Genomic DNA, 19,965 nt, shown 5'->3' with positions numbered 1-19,965 from the left:
GCAGCTTGCATAGAGAAGGTGTATTGTCCTGGTGGTGTTTGCCCTTGGACGCGGTCCACCACCTTAGCGGTTGTTGTGCCCGTAAAAGATCCCGGTGCATGAATACCAGGAGCTGTTCTCCTGGTGATCATTAACTCATGAACACCAGGAGCTGTTCTCCTGGTGATCATTAACTCATGAATACCAGGAGCTGTTCTCCTGGTGATCATTAACTCATGAACACCAGGAGCTGTTCTCCTGGTGATCATTAACTCATGAATACCAGGAGCTGTTCTCCTGGTGATCATTAACTCATGAATACCAGGAGCTGTTCTCCTGGTGATCATTAACTCATGAATACCAGGAGCTGTTCTCCTGGTGATCATTAACTCATGAATACCAGGAGCTGTTCTCCTGGTGATCATTAACTCATGAATACCAGGAGCTGTTCTCCTGGTGATCATTAACTCATGAACACCAGGAGCTGTTCTCCTGGTGTTCATTAACTCATGAATACCAGGAGCTGTTCTCCTGGTGATCATTAACTCATGAACACCAGGAGCTGTTCTCCTGGTGTTCATTAACTCATGAATACCAGGAGCTGTTCTCCTGGTGTTCATTAACTCATGAATACCAGGAGCTGTTCTCCTGGTGATCATTAACTCATGAATACCAGGAGCTGTTCTCCTGGTGATCATTAACTCATGAATACCAGGAGCTGTTCTCCTGGTGATCATTAACTCAGTGTGTTTTAATTGATTCATCTAACTTTGTCTGATAAAGAGCGAACGGCAGGAACTCAGCACCACATTGTGTGTTAAAGGACCTGCTGTGTCTGCTTAGCAAATGAATAATACAATGCAGATGGCGTGGGCATTATTTATTTATTTTGGATGCCGTGCATTTTTTTTCTGCAGACGATTACTCATCGCCGTCTGGCTATATATAAGTTTGTCACGTGTAGTTAGGGGTGGGGTGGGGTGGGGGGGAGGGAGGGGGGGGGGGGGTCGCTGCACCTTCTTTCAGAAGTCTGAAACGTTATTGCGGCATTAACCCATTAAGACCGGGAACGCATCTGTTTCATTTTAAGATTTCTCTGGCAAAAATAGCAGATCTACAAGCTCGTGCCGTGCTACGAGCTTGTAGATCTGCTATTTTTGAAAAATCGTGCAAATGTGTGAAAATCTTTGAAAGAAAACCTTTGTAACTCAAATCTTTGCTTCTGGGGATTCTACAAAGGTTTTCTAAATCCTATTTATTTTCTGAAACACTTAGAATATCAGTTCTCAAACTGTTCCGTGTCAAGGACACGCTTTAAAAAAATCCCAATATTTGCAAGATTTTTCAAAAATAGCAGATCTACAAGCTCATAGGGCAGCGCTATGAGCTTGTATATCTGCTATTTTTGAATAGCCAAAGTATAAAATAATGTGTTCCCGGTATCAAGGGGTTAAGGCGATGTTACAAATGGGTTCAGGTGATCCCCCCCCCCCCCCCCCCCCCCAACACCATCTGGACTGGAACCAGCAGAAAGAGGCTGCATGCTGTTTATGACAGAACCACAAGATGGGCTTTTTATACTCTAGTTTTATTGCTTTAACAAATGAAGACGGCCTGAAGGTGATTATTTATATCTATTAATTAACTTCATTCAAATGGGGAGGGATTGGCTTCTTTGCGCCCCCGTGGTTAATTACACCTACGTGTACGATATGTGGGCTGCATGGTGTAAATACATATGTGTCACCGCAGGCATACAGCCCACTGGTTGGAGATTAAGCTCAGCATGTGTGTTGTGTGTGCGCGTGTGTTTTGCACATTTAACCCATTAAAACCGGGAACCCATCTGTGTACAACCATTATTTTATACTTTGGCTATTCAAAAATAGCTGATCTACAAGCTATGAGCTTGTAGATCTGCAATTTTTTGAAAAACCATGAAAATGTGTGCAAATCTTTGAATGTATATATTTTTTTAAACCGAACATTTTAACTCAAATCTTTGCTTCTGGGGGGGTCCCTGGAACAACATATTTTGAGATGGGGGTCCGCGGCCAAATACATATCATGTAAAGGGCCCTTGACAGGAAAAAGTTTGAGAAAAGTTTGAGAAACATAAGTTTGTTTTAAAAAAAAGTTTGCATTTAGAAGACATTTGTAGAATCCCCTGAAGCAAATATTTGAGTTACAAATGTTCGCTTTAAAAATAATAATATATACATAATATATAAAAGAAAAAATATATATTCAATGATTTCCCCAAAAAAATCATGATTTTAAAAAGAAATAGCAGCTAGATCTGCAAGCTATGAGCTTGTAGATCTGCTATTTTTGAATAGCCAAAGTATAACATAATGGTTCAAGTGGTTAAAATTACACAGATGCTTTCCCGGTCTTAATGGGTTAAATATCAGTGTCGCCAATCGTAATGCGTTGTAATACGTGGCTGAAGATTTTATTCCCCCCCACCCCCCCACCCCCCCCTCACACGACAGCAACCCGGGCCAACCACCGGTCGAAGAGATATCCCAGTGAAATATGTATAATCCCTAAGAAATGAAAAAGACATTAGGCTTTCATTGTGGCGCGCGTCTTTTGTCCAGATCGCTGCCCGGCGGTTCGACCTGCTGAGTAGGCTGAAAGCCTCTCTCTCTCTCCTTTTCCCTCGTCCATCTCTATCTCTGGTCCCTGGCTCTGTTGCTGCAAATGGGACGGCGACCAAGGGGTCTGCACTACAAGCAGCAGATTAAAGGATTACCATTAATTAGATGTCAGGGACAGAGAGGGGGGGCTTTGCCTGTCCTGGCCATGATACAATATCTGTTAATCTGCTGCTGCTCCTGGATAAAAAGAAATCAGTCCATTGACAGGAGAGAATTAGGAAAAAAAAGAAGAAGTGTTGGGGGACGGGGGGGGGGGGGGCACGGGGGTTGAGAGGAGAATGTACAACATGAAAAGATGGAGAGAAAGCAGAGAGGGTTTGTATATAGAGATGAGGAGGGATGAAAGAGGCCAGGAGAAAGAAGGGAAGTATAGCCCTTAGTATAGAGAAACAGAAGGAGGCTGGGATAATGGCAGAGATGAGGGGGTACAAGAGACTAAGAGGAGGTACAAGAGACTAAGGAGGAAGCGACAATGAGGTCGTGGCTCAGGGATCCATGGAGAAACAAAGAGCAGAGAAGAGGAGGTGAAGTGGTCGGGTTCAGTAAGGAGAGAGCAGTGCTGACTACGGAGGAAGCAGAGAGGAACACAGTCAGATGTTTTACTTTAGTAAAAGTAGCAATACCGCCATACAAGTAAAAGGCCTGTGTTCAAAATGTTACTTGAGTAAAAGTACAGAAGTATTGGCGTCAAAATACACTTAAAGTACCAAAAGTAAAAGTACTAAAATGTTTAAAAATAGCAGATCTACAAGCTGTGAGCTTGTAGATCGGCTTTTTTTCAAATGGCTTATGTATGAAACGGGGCTGAAGTGGTTAATGTATGTTTTATAACATAGTAATTCATATCTGCAAAGTAACTAGTAACTAAAGTTAATCAAATAATTGTAGTGGAGTAAAAGTACAGTATTTTCCTCGCTGAGATGTAGTGGAGTAAAAGTAAAAGAATAGAAAATTGGAAATACTACAGTAAAGTAAAAGTACCTCAAAATTGTACTTATAGGTACAGTACTTGAGTAAATGTACTTAGTTACTTGACACCACTGGGAACACATGGACGCAGGGAGCTGGGAACAGACTATTTTCAGCACTGAACTTAGACAGGTTTGGCCAAATGTTTCAACAGGAACAAAAAACAACAAAAAAAGACACTTATATCATGTGCCCGCTGTCTTGCATCACCGCAAACTATATGTGATTTTACCAAGTGAGAAATCACTGGCTGTGAATCTCAGACATAGCCTCTATACCAGACATAGCCTCTATACCATACATACCTCTATACCATACATAGCCTCTATACCAGACATAGCCTCTATACCATACATAGCCTCTATACCATATACAGCCTCTATACCAGATATAGCCTCTATACCAGATATAGCCTCTATACCAGATATAGCCTCTATACCAGATATAGCCTCTATACCAGATATAGCCTCTATACCAGATATAGCCTCTATACCAGATACAGTCTCTATACCATTCGCTCCTTTGTACAGGCACCTGTCATTCCTAATTGAGCGCTCGGTCGGACGGATGACAGGTATGCCGAGTGATTGACAGGTGTACTGGTCAGAGTTTGATAAGGCGCCGGCCCGTAATAGAAGTCCTGACCCGGCCTTCAGCGCTATTAACCCGTTCCTAGATAGACAGACCCGCGGGTGGCCTCGGGCCAGGAGAACACAGGGCCATTAGCGTCCTGTAAAACACCCACCTGAGGAGATGACCCCTCCCTCACCACCACCACACTGCGGTGGACATCCTGGGCTTCACCGCGCTGTCAGCCCCGGGGTGTCGTGGGCCTCCTGGTGTCTGGATTGATCACTGTGTCTGTGGAGCTTATCACAACCCAGCCCCATGCTCAGCCATGCAAGCAATAACACACACACACACACACACACACACACACACACACACACACACACACACACACACACACACACACACTGTGTGTCTGAAATGTGAACTATACACAAGAGACACTCTTACAATATGCGGTGGTGTAAAGTAACTAAGTACATTTACTTAAGTACAATTTTGACGTATTTTTACTTTACTTGAGTATTTCCAATGATCAGTACTTTTACTTCTACTCCACTACATCTCAGAGGCAAATATTGTACTTTTACTCCACTACAATTATTCGAAAACTTTAGTTACTTTGCAGATATAAATTATTACATTATAAAACATACATTAACCACTTTAGCCCTATTTTATACCTAGGCTATTTGAAAATAGCCGATCTACAAGCTGCGACGCGTTGTGAGCTTGTAGATCGCCTATTTTCAAACATTTTTGTAATTTTACTTTTGGTACTTTAAGTACATTTTGATACCAATACTTTTGTACTTTTGCTCAAGTAGATTTTTAATTCCAGACTTTTATTTGTAACAGAGTACTTCTACATATTGATACTTTTACTTATGTAAAACATTTGAGTACTTTTTCCACCACTGCACAAGAGACACTCTTACAATATGCAACCACCATATTTTGGGTGCACATCGGGTCGGACAGGGAATGCCCACCGGCAAATGGCAGGGCTGTGTGTGTGTGTGTGTGTGTGTGTGTGTGTGTGTGTGTGTGTGGTGCGTGCGTGCGTGCGTGTGTGTTTTGTTGCAGCAGTGTGTATGTACACCGTGCAGCATGCATATGTGAGTTGTGAAGGGGTAATTGATGGAGAAAAGGCTGGGACATCATTTTCTTATGGGCTCGGCATAGGGCAACTCCCTCTATTTGTGGAGGGGGACTCTGGTGCACCCCTCTGAGCCCCTCTCGCCTGAGACTCTAATTACTTTGGGGACCTGGAGAATTCAAAGGATTTAGATACGGGGGAGAAAAGAATTTCCAATTTATTGCACCACTTGATGTTTGTCTTCGTCTGTGGTACGAGTTGCGCCTCGGAAAGGCGAACGCACACAAAGTGCACGTTTGCGCTCCCTGATAAAAGTGAAATATTATTAGAACGCTGTCAGGGGCTGTGTTTATCCCTGGGGAGAGTGTGTGTGTGTGTGTGCGTCTCTGTGTGTGTAGGAGGGCGTAATAATCTCCTGGACAAACACAGTGTAACATCAGGCCTCCCACCGCCGCTCAGATAGTGCTATCTTCATCTCACAAAGCCCAACCCCTCCCTGCTTCCGCCTCCGCTAACATCTCCCTGTTCGCGCCGCGGAGCCGAGCCGCCACCCCGAACCCTTCCTTCCCACCGACCGGTGGAGTGAATTACTTTGGAAAGTTTAACGACGTGAGCCATCAGATTCATTTGTGGATTGAGTCGTATCTCATTCACTTTTATCACGCCGTTGTTTGGACATTTACGCACAACCTGTGAAAAACACAATGATCACTTTCACAGTCGAGGAATTGTTGTGCATATAGAAATGTGGATATGACTTTTTTGGAAGTCCTGTAGGCTTTTTTGACTGCATACAAATAATCTGTTTCAGTCCCCTTCAGGCTTCTGTAATTAGAAGTGTATAATAAAATGCAAATACTATGCCACGTAAAAAACGACCATATTCCATTTTACATTTTCATTAGTTTCTAGCTTACGATTATTGCTTGCTTTTTTTTTGCCTGATTGCAAACCAGCCCCCCCTGGACTGTGGAAACTGATGTCTAAACACTTTAACCCAATAAGACCGGGAACGCATGTGTGTCTTTTTAAGATTTATTTGGCTATTCAAAAAATTACAGATATACAGTAGATCTGCTATTTTTTGAAAAATCGTGGAAAATTTGTTCAAATATTTGAATATGTGTTTAGTTTTTTTTGCGATTTTTTAAAAACTTAAATATTTGCTTCTGGGGGGGTCCCTGGAACAACATATTTTAAGATGGGGGTCCGTGGCCAAATACATATAATTTTGGGGGTCCTTGACATGAAAAGGTTTGAGAACCACTGATATTATAACATAAGTTTCTTCAAAAAACTGTTAGGATTCAGAAGACATTTGTAGAATCCCCCGGAAGCAAAGATTTGAGTTACAAATGTTTGCTTTAACAATAAATACATTCAAATATTTACACACATTTTCAATTTTTTTCAAAATAAATCGCAGATCTACAAGCTCATAGCGCACGGTGACATTGTTGTGAATTACAAAACAAACCTTTCTGTTAATCCTTGTTACCATACTCTCTGATGTATATATTTTACATTCTAGCAATTATACATCAAAACATCAATAGCAAATGATACTTTTTACCTTTTCATTGCTGGCACTCCGTTTTGGAAAACAAACACAATTCTATGAAAAAAACGCGCGCTATGATCTTGTTGATCTGCTATTTTTGAATAACCAAAATAATTCTTAAAATGACACACAGATGCGTTCCCGGTCTGAAGGGGTTAAAACGTGGCGTCTGAAAGTCCAAAGGCTCTGAAGCGTGATAATCTTTGGATCTTTGAATCACAGTTTGGTTGCGAGGTCATCTAAAGCAATAATTGCCAAGGAAGCCGGTCAATTAACGCCTTTCCCCTCTGCGCGCGTGTTTGTATCTGTGCGTACATGTGTTCATATTACACCTCGCTATAGTGGTGGAGGGGAAAAGGTGTTGATTCCATCGTCCATACATCATTTAGTCATTTTACATTAGAGGAATGCAAATCAGATGTCACACATATTAGCATACATCAGTCAGAGAAGTTGAAGTGCTCGTTTCAATCTGACTCTGCGTTACGGGGCGGCTCTGGAATGATGAGGTTGTCACATGGCTTTGAAAGCTTAATTTGGTAGAATGTTACACTTTTTACCAGCACAAATCTATAATGAAAGTTGAATGTCCCCCACAGGAGGATGTGATTAAAGACAGAATGCCATTGCTCAGTGATTCAGTTGTCATCAGTAGCAGCCAGGTTGCAGAGAGCCCTCCCCACTCCCCCTCCCTCTGCATGCACAGACCCATGACCAATGAAATGAAGGGTGTGAGAAAATGGACGGTAAACTTCATCTTCATCTCCAGGCTTTGATCTTTAACCCATTAAGACCGGGAACGCATCTGTGTGTCATTTTAAGATTTCTTGTGCTATTAAAAAAATAGCTGATATACAAGCTCATAGCACGGCACCGAGTGCCGCGCTATGAGCTTGTATATCTGCTATGTTTTTGAAAAATCTTGGGCAAATCTTTGAATATATATATAAATATGTTTAGCAAACAATTTGAACCCCGATCTGTGCTTCTGGGGGTCCCTGGAACAACATGTTTTGAGATGGGGTCCGCGGCCAAATACATATAATTTTGGGGGTCCTTGACATGGAAAGGTTGGAGCACCACTGATATAACAACATACATTTTTTTTTCAATTAGGATTTAGAAGAAATGTGTTGAATTTATGTATATTCAAAAATGTGCACAAATGTGCACACATTTTCATGATTTAAAAAAAATAGCAGATCTACAAGCTCATAGCGTGGCCCTCAGTGCCGCGCTATGAGCTTGTAGATCTGCTATTTTTGAATAGCTCAAAGAAATCTAAAGTGACACAGATGCGTTCCCGGATTGAAGGGGTTAATGGGGGGGATATTTTGCGTTTGGCTGAGAGTGGTGGAGAGACCAGTAAAGCCACAGTGTTTTACAGCCTCCCAGCCCCGTGTTGACAAAGATCCTGCACCATGAGAGGAGAGAGAGAGAGAGAGTCACAAAGTCATGCAGCGGACATACACCTCTTTTCCACTAGGAAAACTTAAGAGAGCTGTCTGTGCCGTGAGACATATTTCACAGCTTCTGGATGTGTTTACATACTCTCTGTCTGTAGCCTGAAAGTCACAACTGTAGCAACTGATCATTTGTTCATAGATTGTTGGACAACCACTCCAGAGGCTCTATACATCTACAGTACGTATAATAACAGTATGCTAAGGTTCTATACATCTACATATAATAACAGTATGATAAAAGGCTCCATACATCTACATATAATAACAGTATGCTAAGGTTCTATACATCTACATATAATAACAGTATGATAAAAGGCTCCATACATCTACATATAATAACAGTATGCTAAGGTTCTATACATCTACATATAATAACAGTATGATAAAAGGCTCCATACATCTACATATAATAACAGTATGATAAAAGGCTCCATACATCTACATATAATAACAGTATGCTAAGGTTCTATACATCTACATATAATAACAGTATGATAAGGTTCTATACATCTACATATAATAACAGTATGCTAAGGTTCTATACATCTACGTATAATAACAGTATGATAAGGTTCTATACATCTACATATAATAACAGTATGATAAGGTTCTATACATCTACATATAATAACAGTATGATAAGGTTCTATACATCTACATATAATAACAGTATGATAAGGTTCTATACATCTACATATAATAACAGTATGCTAAGGTTCTATACATCTACGTATAATAACAGTATGCTAAGGTTCTATACATCTACGTATAATAACAGTATGCTAAGGTTCTATACATCTACGTATAATAACAGTATGCTAAGGTTCTATACATCTACTTATAATAACAGTATGCTAAGGTTCTATACATCTACATATAATAACAGTATGATAAGGTTCTACACATCTACATATAATAACAGTATGCTAAGGTTCTATACATCTACATATAATAACAGTATGCTAAGGTTCTATACATCTACATATAATAACAGTATGATAAGGTTCTATACATCTACATATAATAACAGTATGATAAGGTTCTATACATCTACATATAATAACAGTATGCTAAGGTTCTATACATCTACATATAATAACAGTATGATAAGGTTCTATACATCTACATATAATAACAGTATGATAAGGTTCTATACATCTACATATAATAACAGTATGATAAGGTTCTATACATCTACATATAATAACAGTATGATAAGGTTCTATACATCTACATATAATAACAGTATGCGAACGTTGGCAAGGAATATCACTTCAAACACCAGCCATGTTTTGTATGGAGAATATAGGTTGCTGCCTTTGTTCCAACACACAATAAGGTCAAACTGAAGAGGTCCTTTGTCCATCAGACGACATTGAGGCTTAGGGCACGTATACATTATACAACGTTTAAAATGGTCGGGGGTTTATCTGATCGTTAAGCATTTCACACTACAGGAGTCTATTTCTTGAAATGGGCTGTCATATATCGTTGTTGTTTTCAAACTATAGATCGATCTCCGACCAGGGATTACACACTGTAGGATAGTTCACTAGGATGCTGTCCAGACCGATGTATACATTTGTTTTCATTTTCAACTGACGTCTCACCAAAATGTTCTCGGCTCCCATGATATGCGCGAGACCGAGACAAGACGCTATTGATTGTTGACATTAAATAATGAATTCTCTATTTCTCTGTATGTCTCTCTCTCTCTCTCTCTCTGAAACAAGTCAACCAGCTTAAAAGTGCGCAATGAAACTCAGAAACGGTGTTGCCATGTCCGCTTATTATAAGCGGCTCTTTCCTACTATTATTATTAGTAGTAGTAGTAGTATTACAACTATTATAATTGTTATTTTATTTAATGCTTTTGGTTCACAAACTTTCAAAGATCTTTGGAAATTTTAAAAAGATTTAAAAAAAATATATATATATTTAAAGGTAGGGTACGTGATATTTTTTGGTAATATTTAATTTTTGGTTAAAAAGGTTAAAGTACTATAATTCTGATAGTAATCATTGCTACAGAGCGTTTGTTGGGTCACAGGGGTCTCTCCAGCTCTTTAGTAAACACAATATAGTACATTTTCAGGTAGGTGGTAAAATTTAGGCCAATCAGGAAAGAGCACTGAAAATGCATTTTCTGTTTAATAAAGAGCTGGAGAGACATGGAGACTCCTTTTACTGAACAAACACTCTATAGCAATGAGTACTATCACAATATAGAGCTATTTAACACTTATTTTAACCAAAGTAAATCACTTACCCTACCTTTAAAGAAATATCAAATATAATGAGAATAGCCGACCTATAAACTCACAATGCATCAGTATGAGACATGTTGTGAGCTTGGCTATTTTCACTATGTTTTAAATGGGGCTTAAGTGATTAATAATGTGTCTCTTTGTGTAAGTTTGGGTCCCAGGGAGAAACCAAATGACTCTTTAGGGTCTGCATGGAGCCGAGAACGTTTTGGGAACCTCTGCACTGGAGGAATATATCAGAGTCAGAGCCCTATACCACTGTGACCACCTCGTCTCTATAGGCCGTAAACAAAGACCACACTGTGAGCGTCAAGGTGAAACCTCTGCATTATGTTTATACAAACACATATTAATCTGATCATCTGACAGATGTTAATTATGTGGTCTCTCACCTTCAATGAATAAACACACCAAGCCAAGATATATAAGCCACTTCATGTAAAATGGTACATGGTGCATTTTTATATGGCCTTAACAATGAGTATTACATTCACAGCAGTGGTGGAAAGTAACTAATTATATTTACTCAAGTACTGTACTTAGGTACACTTTTGAGGAATTTTTTACTTTACTTGAATATTTCCAATGTTCAGTACTTTTACTTCTACTCCACTACATCTCAGAGGCAAACATTGTACTTTTACTCCACTACAATTATTTGAAAACTTTAGTTAATTTGTAGATTTTGATTATTATTACAAAACATACATTAACCACTTCAGCCCTATGTACATTTCGGCCGTTTGAAAATAGCCGATCTACAAGCTCTCAATGCGTTGCTATGCGACGCATTGTGAGCTTGTAGATCTGCTATTTATGAAAGATATTTAGACAGTTTATACATTTGAAAACTTGTGAATGGGACATTCTGCGTAATGAGTACTTTCCACTTTTGGTACTTTAAGTACATTTTGATACCAATACTTTTGTACTTTTACTCAAGTGAATTCCAGACTTTTACTACATTGTAGTATTGATACTTTTACTTAAGTAAAACATTTGAGTACTTTACCATGCAAGGCACAAACCGGCTCATTGGGAGCAGTTAGGGGTTCAGCGTTTAGCTCAAGGACACTTGGATAGTAACCCAGGGCGTGCCGGGGATCGAAGCGGGAAAACCTCCCCGAAAGCCGAGACAGGAAGCTAGCATCTGTTTGTCATATATTTTAAAATATCTTTACATTTTATTTTTTAATTTCCGTTTCTGCAAAGCGGCAAGCTATAAATGCTTAGATGAATTCTATTTATATTAGGACAAATTTACGCGACTGTAAAGACTTTATCGCTTGATCGTTTTCAGAGCTTCCATGCTCTAGACCAGAGGTCTTCAACAGGGGGTCCAAGACCCCTAGGGGGTCCTCAGAGTTACTACAGGGGGTCCGCCAAATCTTTGTGTGAAAGATTAAAAAAAAAAATTACATTAACCACTTGGACCTATAGCATCCCTATTCTGAGGAGAACTTTAGTCAAAAATAGCAGATCTACAAGCTCCCAACGCCTCGCAGTGCGTTGTGAGCTTTTAGACCTGCTATTTTCGGCAAAGATGTTTGGTGTAGATGGGGGGGGGGGGGGGGGGGGGGGAGAGCGGACCAAGTACAGAGCCAAAGGTCAAGTTGACTTAGTATTGATGGTTGGTTAAATCTAAGTCTATGAAGCTATTTATGAAATCTATGAAAAAGTTTAATCTGCAACACAATCTTACATGTAGTGGAGGGGTCCCTGCTTCATCTCTCTCTCAGCTAAGGGGTCCTTGGCCTGAAAAACGTCGAAGACCCCTGATCTAGACTAGACTGTATGACAGAAGGATTTTAATATTGTGGGAGACTAAAAGCCTACAGTAGGCCTACTTGCAGCATGGGAAGACTTCAAACACTCAAATACGTTGAAGTTCTGAGATAAGCATGACTTGTATCTCACAACCATAAGAGATGAAGGAGCTCTGCTTGTGACTGTAATTCTCCATTCATGTGGATAACGAGGGTAAACAGCTCTGTGTGAGAGAGACTGCAATCTGACGCTCACCTAAACGGCCACGCAGGGAAAAGAATAGACCGTCTCCATCTTTACCGTATGAAGAAGATTGATACGAGAGCTAACCGCTAAACAATGAGTTTGCACTGTGTGTGGGTGTGTGTGTGTGAGAGAGACAGAGAGAGAGAGAGAGAGAGAGAGACAGACAGACAGACAGACAGACAGACAGAGAGAAACACTGAGAAGGAGACAGAGCTGTGGTAGACAGTGGTGAAAAAAGTACTCAATTTTTTTGTATTGGTGTCAAAATGTACCAAAAGTAGAAAGTACTCATTATGCAGAATGTCCCATTTCACAAGTTTTCAAATGTATGAAATGTATAACAAATCTTGAAAATAGCAGATCTACAAGCTCACAATGTGTCGCATCGCATCGGCCAAAATGTATATCGGGCTGAAGTGGTTAATGTATGTTTTCTTGTAATCAAAATCTACAAAGTAACTAGTTTTCAAATAATTGTAGTGGAGTAAAAGTATAATATTTGCCTCTGAGATGTAGTGGAGTAGAAGTAAAAGTACTGAAAATTGGAAATACTGTGTGGTAGAGAGGAAGAGACAGAGAAGTATGTAAAGTTAGAATGGGATACATGAGACCATGAAAACAGGGTGTGAGGTGTGAAGGGAGGCGCTGCTATAAATGTAGAATGCACCAGTCGACCTCTCCACCCTCCACCCCCCCCCCCCCCCTCCTCCACCCCATAGGGTTGTTTCATCTCACCGTTTCTACCCATGTTTTTCATGTTTTCCCCTGATCTCTGAGCCCCATCGCATCACTCCTCTCCTTTCCTGTGGTGGAAAGTAGCTAAGTACATGTACTCAAGTACTGTATTTGTACTTAACTTGAGCATTTCCAATTTCCAATACTTTTACTTCTACTCCACTACATCTCAGAGGCAAATATTGCCACTTTTACTCAACTACAATTATTTGAGAACTTTAGTTACTACAGTAGTTACTTTGCAGATATAAATTATTACATTATAAAACATAACCACTTTAGCCCTGTTTTATACATAGGCTATTTGAAAATAGCAGATCTACAAGCTCACAACGTGTCGCATCGCGACGCGTTGTGAGCTTGTAGATCGGCTATTTTCAAACTTTTCAGTACTTGGTACTTTAAGACCTTTAAGTACCAATACTTTTGTACTTTTACTCAAGCAAATTTTGAACACCAGACTTTGCCTTCTAAGCGAACGGTCACACCGCACTTTTATTTTACCTCTGGGGTGGAATCTGCCAATGCTTTGTCAATGCAAATGTGTGGATTCATGGTCTTGCGTGTCTTTCTTGCGAATCCACGCATTTGCATTGACAAAGCATTGGCAGATTCCGCCCCAGAGGTACAATAAAAGTACGGTGTGACCCGTGCCCTAACAAGAGTATTTCGACATTGCATCACTCAGTACTTATACTTACGTAAAAAATGTGAGTACTTTTTCCACCACTGCTCCTCTCCTCTCCTTGTCTCGCTCCCTATATATGCTCTCTCCATCTCTCTACCCCCCCCCCCCCCCCCTCCATGCACTCTGCCTCCTCCAGTCTCTCCATTCCCCAGTGTTGCCTCACACCAGGCCGACTAAAAATATATGTGTTTGGACCTGACTGTCCCAAACGGCAGATTCATAGAGAACAAAAAGGAGAGATAGCAGCACAGCTCAAATAACCCATTAAGACTGGGAACGCATCTGTGTCATTTTAGATCTTAGCTATAACCATTATTTTACACTTTGGGCTATTCAAAAATAGCAGATCTACAAGCTCGTAGCGCGGCACCGAGTGCCGCGCTACGAGCTTGTAGATCTGCTATTTTTGTTTTAATCTTGAAAATTTGGGCAAATCTTTGAAGACATATATTTTTTTTATTTTTTAATCTTTGCTTATGGGGGGGTCCCTGGAACAACATATTTTGAGATGGGGGGTCCGCTGCCAAATACATATAATGTTTTAGGGTCCTTGACATGAAAAGGTTTGAGCATCACTGATATAGCAACTTTTAACGTTTTTCAGAAAACTGTAAGGATTTAGAAGACATTTGTAGAATCCCCCAGAAGCAAAGATTTGAGTAAAAAAACATTTGCTTTAAAAAAACATATTCAAAGATTTGCACAAATGTTCATGATTTAAGAAAATAAATAGCAGATCTACAAGCTCGTAGCGCGGCACAGAGTCGCGCTACGAGCTTGTAGATCCTATGGCCTCAGGTCTTAATGGGATAACTCAGAGGAGAGATGATGCGTCCAGTGGGTCTCTGTTCTGTTCTCTGGCCCCGCACCGAAGAGAACATAATTACTGGATTATTGATTTACAGCACAGAATGAATGGAACATAAGTAGGGTTAAGCTCATTAATCCCACTCTGCCCGTCTCTTTATGAACATGGGCCTCGTTATCAGTGATTATTCTAATGGACTGTTATGATCGAAGACTTTACTGTACACAGGCAGGCAGAAAGAAGACTTTACTGTACACAGGCAGGCAGAAAGAAGACTTTACTGTACACAGGCAGGCAGAAAGAAGACTTTACTGTACACAGGCAGGCAGAAAGAAGACTTTACTGTACACAGGCAGACAGAAAGAAGACTTTACTGTACACAGGCAGACAGAAAGAAGACTTTACTGTACACAGGCAGGCAGAAAGAAGACTTTACTGTACACAGACACACAGAAAGAAGACTTTACTGTACACAGGCAGCAGAAGACTTTACTGTACACAGACACACAGAAAGAAGACTTTACTGTACACAGGCAGCAGAAGACTTTACTGTACACAGACAGACAGAAGACTTTACTGTACACAGGCAGGCAGAAAGAAGACTTTACTGTACACAGGCAGACAGAAGACTTTACTGTACACAGGCAGACAGAAAGAAGACTTTACTGTACACAGGCAGACAGAAAGAAGACTTTACTGTACACAGGCAGCAGAAAGAAGACTTTACTGTACACAGGCAGACAGAAAGAAGACTTTACTGTACACAGGCAGGCAGAAAGACTTTACTGTACACAGGCAGCAGAAAGAAGACTTTACTGTACACAGGCAGGCAGAAGACTTTACTGTACACAGGTAGACAGAAAGAAGACTTTACTGTACACAAGCAGGCAGAAAGACTTTACTGTACACAGGCAGACAGAAAGAAGACTTTACTGTACACAGGCAGACAGAAAGAAGACTTTACTGTACACAGGCAGACAGAAAGAAGACTTTACTGTACACAGGTAGACAGAAAGAAGACTTTACTGTACACAGGCAGACAGAAAGAAGACTTTACTGTACACAGGTAGACAGAAAGAAGACTTTACTGTACACAGGCAGACAGAAAGAAGACTTTACTGTACACAGGCAGACAGAAAGAAGACTTTACTGTACACAGGCAGACAGAAAGAAGACTTTACTGTACACAGGCAGACAGAAAGAAGACTTTACTGTACACAGGCAGGCAGAAAGAAGACTTTACTGTACACAGGTAGACAGAAAGAAGACTTTACTGTACACAGGCAGACAGAAAGAAGACTTTACTGTACACAGGCAGACAGAAAGAAGACTTTACTGTACACAGGCAGGCAGAAAGAAGACTTTACTGTACACAGGCAGACAGAAAGAAGACTCTACTGTACACAGGCAGACAGAAAGAAGACTCAACTGTACACAGGCAGACAGAAAGAAGACTTTACTGTACACAGGCAGACAGAAAGAAGACTTTACTGTACACAGGCAGACAGAAAGAAGACTTTACTGTACACAGGCAGACAGAAAGAAGACTTTACTGTACACAGGCAGACAGAAAGAAGACTTTACTGTACACAGGCAGACAGAAAGAAGACTTTACTGTACACAGGCAGACAGAAAGAAGACTTTACTGTACACAGGCAGACAGAAAGAAGACTTTACTGTACACAGGCAGCAGAAAGAAGACTTTACTGTACACAGGCAGACAGAAAGAAGACTTTACTGTACACAGGCAGCAGAAGACTTTACTGTACACAGGCAGACAGAAAGAAGACTTTACTGTACACAGGCAGACAGAAAGAAGACTTTACTGTACACAGGCAGACAGAAAGAAGACTTTACTGTACACAGGCAGCAGCAGCACGTAAAGAGACGTGGGGACAGCAGAGGACAAGAGAGCGTTAATGGGAGGCAGGTCTGTCTGTGCCGTTAAAAGGGATAGTTCACCCAAAATAATTCTTTTTTTCTATCGATTAGTCACCCCATGGAGAGTAAAAAAAAACCTTTTTTTCACCCAGTGCCAATTGCCTATGTAATCCTGGGCTCTACTCTCCCTCTGCCAGCCTAGGGAGAGCCCAGAACTGAGCTCATGCCTCCTTCCGTGCATGAGGAGCTAGCAAGCCGCTTCTTTTCACCTGACGGGGGGGAGTTTCCCCGGTAGGACGTAGCGCGTGGAAGGAACACGTTATTCCAACCAGTTCCTTTCCCCTCCATCAGGCGCCCCGGCTGACCAGGGGGAGGCAGTATAGAGACCAGGACTACTGCATGTTTTTGTGAGGGTATTAACTACCCTAGGAGACACGGGGAGAAGATGCAAACTCCACACAGAAAGGCCCTTTTCGTCAACCCCACCCATGGAGACTTGACTCTTTGTGTCTCCTACCGGAACCGCTGCCGGTCATCAAATTATTGGCTTAGGACAAAAACACAAATATATACATGAATTCAAGTCTCCATGGGGTGAGTAATAGATAGATTTTTTTTTTTTGGGTGAACTGTCCCTTTAACACCACAGATAGACCTGCCTCTGTCCTCTGCTGTCCCGTCTTTATGTGTTTATTATGTGTCATTTTTGGGGTGAACTATCCCTTTAAGAGCAAAGATGGATACTATTATGATCCTGTGCAAAATAAGAGCCCCCCAAAATACAGCCAGCGGAACAGTTGACATTCTGGTGACATTTGGCTTGTCAGTGGCATTTATAAGACATATGAGCAGGTATACCACCATGACACGCATCGCTTCTACTGGGGACCAGCACCACCAAACATTCAGCATCCTGCATCTGACATACTGTAATCACACACTGCCCCACCAGCCCATGCACATACTGTATATACACACACACACACACGCACACGCACACACATACGCCTACTCATTAACGCACCCCCAAATCACTTTGATCTTGGTACTAAGGGTGACTGTGTGCGGTAGGATAATTGGAGCTTCATTATTTGTGTAGGTTCTTGATTGGACGTACTGATGAAAATTAACTTCACAGTGTGTGTACCACGGTTCAATTACAGTTTAGTTTTAATTAGTTTCTGAGCTCCACTTGCGATGAGTTTATTTCAAATTTTTTTTGTCAAGGCTGTCTTAGTTTTTAGTGTTTTTTTGTTGTCAGGGGCGAGATTGAGATTGAGGTTAGAAAAAGTAGTAAAAAACAGTTTAAAAAATGGATCCTATCCACATTCTTATCATAAAATACTAGGCTTATGTGTGATGATTTTTGTATTTTTTTAGGCAGATTTTACGTTGATCTTATTGCACAGTATTATCTTGACAGTATGTCGTTCAATCGGCAGTGAGCAATTTAGTTGGCAGTCTTTGTTGTACTGCATGTTATCTGTACTGTACTGTACTGTACTGTACTGTACTGTACTGTACTGTACTGTACTGTACTGTACTGTACTAATACCAAAACGCTCGCCCCAAAACACAGTCGCCCCGGGGCAAATCCGGCGACCTCGGAACAGTCCCCACCTGGTATTCCTAAACATAACCTCAGTAGACTATGTCTAAACCTAACCTTATTCCTAACCATAACCTCAGTAAACTATGCCTAACCCTAAATGTATTTCTCCTCAATAAAACAAATATAAGAATACAAGAACCGCTGGTCCGCGAAAACATTTGGATATGGCGTGTCCGTGACAAATTTCCCCTATAGGGACAATGATGCCAAATACCTCCTGCCCTAGAGCATCCATCCGTATTCTGGGGGAAACATTAGCCAAAATAACGCATTGTGTGAGCTTGTAGATCGGCAAAAAAAAGTGATTTGGTGGAGACGTATACAGAGCCAATTTTTATGGGTCGCAAGGAAAATACCCCTTTATTTTTGGTTTATTTGTTTTTTTATTATCATTTCAAAACATTTTGAAAAATCACATACATGACTTACAAACTAATTCAAACATGTTTTCAAAAGAATTCCATAAATAAATAAAACTTTTAAGAAGTAGTGAAAATAGCAGCTCTACAAGCTCACAACACCTCACATCGCAACGTGTTGTGAGCTTGTAGATCGGCTAGTTTCCCTCTAGCTTGGGTCCCAGGGAGAAACATAAAATGTCTCCTTTGGTTTCTCGAGCTAAAAAAGTTTAGTGAACCACACGGTCCAGAAGGTTTAAGTGTTTTACTACAGCGTAATAACCTTGGTATGTTAGAGTGTCATGGCATCCTGCATGATCTATTCTAAATGAGGTTAGAGACAGAACTTGAATTCACAGTGAGGTCAGACCCTTCATATCTCCATCTGAATCCATCCAAGCCCCTTGTCTTTCCCCACTCTCCCTCCTCCATCCCTCTCTTCCTCCTCTCGTTCGTTTCCTCTCTCCTGGCCCTCTCTCTCCATCCATCAGGGAGTGCTCCAGTGGAGCGCGGCGGGCCCGAGGATTGTCCTCATAAATTGTGTGTGTGTCGGGGTGCAGAGGGGCTAAGTGAGCAGTAAATAACAAAGGGGTCCCGCCGCCATCCGCGGCGCGCCATCGCCGCGTTTCCGGCCACGCAAGATTACCCAGGATGCCCCTGGAGGGTCCGTCCGCTTCCTCTTGTATGTGTGATGAATGGAGGAAGAGGAGGGCGTCGCTACACCTTCTCTCTCTCTCTCTCTCTCTCTCTCTCTCTCTCTCCAACCCACCCAGCGTCTGACAGAGAAGAGGTGAGGCCCGGGCACCCTGCCGATTTAAATTGATGAGCGTCTTCATTTCTGGGAGGGAAAAAAAAGAGAAGCTGTTTGTCTGCCTCTCTCTGTAATAACAGATCGCTCACCAGATATCTTTAACTGCCTCCATTCTTCATTGTCACACCTCTTTCTCCCTCGTCCCCTCGCTCTCTCTTTCTCCCATACTCCCATACGCCATGCGTCCCTTTCGATTTCTCCCCCTCCCCTATTCTCTGTCTCTCTATTGACTGTGCATCCATAACTGCCACTGGACGACCACTTTTCTGCTTCTCTCTCACTTCTGCTTACTGTAATGGTCAATTTAATCCTGTGCCTAAGATGGCCGCCGTATAACGCTTGATTTATACTTGGTTTGCACGCCGTGTCGTGCACAGAAGATAGCAGTTCTGCATGATTTGATGATTCTTTCTTTATTAAAGTGTCATGCTTCCAAGGAAGCCCA

Source organism: Gymnoscopelus braueri (assembly GCF_963280865.1).
Source record: "Gymnoscopelus braueri genome assembly, chromosome: 14".
Classification (NCBI taxonomy): Eukaryota; Metazoa; Chordata; class Actinopteri; order Myctophiformes; family Myctophidae; genus Gymnoscopelus; species Gymnoscopelus braueri.
Note: the sequence above shows the minus strand (reverse complement) of the source record.